The 3406-nt window shown below is 35.3% G+C and overlaps 1 pseudogene; it reads left to right on the forward strand.

Annotated features, from left to right (window-relative positions):
* The first annotated feature begins 200 nt into the window (after positions 1 to 200).
* Positions 201 to 884, forward strand: LOC118910817 (STE20-related kinase adapter protein beta-like; annotated as a pseudogene).
* The last annotated feature ends 2522 nt before the right edge of the window (positions 885 to 3406 follow it).

Raw genomic sequence — 3406 nt, forward strand, 5'->3', positions numbered from 1 at the left:
ACCACCCACTCCTCTTTTCTACAAAGATACTATCTTCACTTGCCAGGGTACTAAAATTAGAAGATTAAATATTCTTTGATTATTTGTTGCTTAACTAAAATTTACATAACTCAGGAATGATAACAAATGAAGTTTTGTCAGCTATTTATACATGAAATTGGGTCTATCCCATCATTTCCTGGATCAGGTTTAGCTGAGGGATGGGAGGCTGGTTTGGTAGTGGAAGAATCTTCTTGGGAATAGACGGAATCCTGTCACTTTCTGTGAACCAAAGTGATTCACTGTCTCTTTTGGATTGTTTCTGCCCTTCACGAACACAAGTTGAATCGCTCAGATGTGAAAAACAGTCTGAGACCAGTATCCATCAATACTTGGTTGAGGAGGCCCCTTCCCAGTTGCCTCCATTTATTAGAGCCAGTGAAGTGATCTGTTCCAACATTTCTTATTATGAATTCCAAGTGGAAAAAGGAAGAAGATTCGACAACTTGACCTCTGTCTGTCTTGCACACTGTACTCCCACAGGAACACTGGTGACTATAAAAATTACAGATCTGGAAAACTGCACTGAAGAAAGCTTGAAAGCTTCACAGAGAGCAGAGATTCTATCCCACTTTTTCTAACTTCCCACATTAACAACTTGCTGGACTGTTTTCACTCTTGGCAGATGGCTTTGGGTTATTTCTCCATTTATGGCCTATGCTTCAGCAAATCAGCTCTTGAAGACTTACTTTCCTGAAGGAATGAGTAAGAAACTTTAATAAGAAACATTCTCTTTGGATCAGTGAGAGGGTTGAGCTATCTACACCAAAATGGCTAGACTCACAGGAGTGTTAAAGCCAGCCATATCCTCATTTCTGGTGATGGCCTCATGACCCTCTCTGGTCTGTGCCATCTGCATAGTTTGGCTAAACATGGACAGAGGCATAGGTCTGTGTATGATTTCTCACAGTTCAGCACATCAGTGCAGCCATGGCCGAGTCTAGAATTGAGACAAAATTTACATGGATATAATGTAAAGTCGGATATTTACAGTGTTGGAATTAAAGCATATGAATTGGCCAGTGGGTGGGTATCCTTCCAGGACATGCATAGGACTCAGACACTGTTACAGAAACTGAAAGGTCCTCCTTATAGCCCATTGGATATCAGTATTTTCCTCAGTCAGAATCCAGAATGAAGAATTCCCGATCGAGTATAGACTCTGGGATTGGAGACAGTGTACCTGCCTCCCGTGGGACTTGCACAGTAAATAGTGACAGATTGCAAATGGCATCCTCAAAAACTCTCTGCTGCCTTCTTTAGCTTGATACAGCTCTATTTGTAACAAGATCCTGAGAAAAGGCCATCAGTAAGCAATTTATTGTCCCACGTTTTCTTCAAATATGAAATAAGTAAGCTAGGATTCAGTCAGTACTTGCCCTGTTGCCTCCTGCTTCACAAGCCATCAATAGCACTGCCTCCAGCATCGCGTTGGACTGAGCCAGAATGTGACTTCCCTGATGAAACAGACTCAAACTGGGAATTCTAGGGATGCCAAATCCTTTTATGTCCTATATACTTGACACTTTTCCCCTGCTGCTTTTTCTTCTGTTTTGCTAGGTACAAATACTAGAATTATACTTGAAAATACAGCTGGTGCACTGGAGAATCTAATCATTTAAAACCACTCTGTTCAAAGGAATATGTAGTTATAGGCCCTTTGGCTAGCTCAGAGTTATATTACAGATCCAGAGAAGCTTCAGAATAATTAAATTATCTTAGTAGCATCTGTTCTCAATTTTTTTCCCCAAGCTGTGGCTAATTCCTCTTCTGGACCTCTCAGTACAATTTTTGAGCCAATTAATTTTTCAGCATTTTGCTGCCCTCAGGCAAATGGAACCACATAGGACAGTGCTTCCAAGTACATTTATTACTCCCAGATTCTCTAGCCTTTTTGATCACCTATTATGAGACTAACAGGCTAGTTTATCCTGCCATCAAGCCTTTTTTTTTTTGGTAGAAGGGAAAATGTTTATAATTTCCAACTTTCTTGTGTTAATACTAATGGTAATATCAAACTGAGCCCCACTCACACTAAATGGTTCACTTGAAATATATAGAGAAATTGTAATTTGCTTTTTATTTTTGATGGGCTATCATAATACTTTTCTACTTATGTAAACTATAGGAGCTAAATTCATGCACCCCATGGGAGCTCAATAAAGATGTTTGAATAAAAAAAAAAATGCATAACTATTTTCTTGTTTAATTTGTTTTAGATTCCCATTAACTAACAAAGTAAAGTTGGACATATTTCCAGTAGGTACCCTTTTACATACATAATTTTATTTATTAAAAATAATTTCAGGTATCATTATATAGCATTACTCAGCACAAGGAATTTATGTTTATATATTTAATTTGTCATCTTTGTTTGGAACTGTTCAGAATATTAAAAATACATAGCTATAATAGAGGGCCTTATATATCAGATTATTTTTCTTATGTAACTTATCTAGTATTTAACTTCATACTAAAATAACTTATTAAGACTATTTAATTTGCTTGGGAAAACTGACATGAATAACAGGTTTTTTGGTCTCAATACCTTGGCACAAAGTATCCATAATTATTAGTACTGCAGAATTAAGCATACTTCCAGAAATCTAACAATGTACAAATTGGGGATATTTCAAAGTTATCTATTCAGAGTTGTTTTTGAAAATAAAACTCAGTCTTTCCCTCTAACACCAATTATCTAGTGTTCTTACACTCTAACTAAATAGCTAAATTGGTCAACCTCAGCCTTACATTAAAATTGGAGAATTTTCATTACAAGAAAATTTGGGCTTTTCATTGGCATCTTTTAATGAATTTATCTATGCTGAGCAAAGATCTTTGAATCTAATAAACAATTAGTCAAAATAAACATTCCCCTGAACTGGTATAGGATTTTCATTGCTGTTATTTAGTTTTGTTTTAATTAGCTGCTTTATACTGGATGGTTCAGAGCTCCAACCTACTGCTTGGACCTTAAGACTACATAATCCTATAATTATGATACCCCTAACTATGCATAAATAAAGAGCTCACTATTGCATTTATTTTTAGAACATATATGTAATAATCAGGTTTGTGGAGAGTGTAATGAATCATTGGCTACTGACAGTTTCATTTTTTAATAAATAATTTTTCATGATTAAATGGGATTACAATGTTTTTGTTTCCATAGCTAAAAAAAAAAGTAAAGAAAAAAACCAAAATAAACATAAAATAAACTTTAGTAAATATGAGTTACTCAGACAACATTTAAAATATGATTTCATGTGGAGTTAAAAGTTGCAAAATGCTTCATTATTTATACTTTTTTCAGGGGATTTTTTCCCAAAACAGCAAAATAAGTTATTTTTGTGATAATATAGATATT

The sequence above is a fragment of the Manis pentadactyla genome, chromosome 6, assembly GCF_030020395.1.
Source record: "Manis pentadactyla isolate mManPen7 chromosome 6, mManPen7.hap1, whole genome shotgun sequence".
Lineage (NCBI taxonomy): Eukaryota > Metazoa > Chordata > Mammalia > Pholidota > Manidae > Manis > Manis pentadactyla.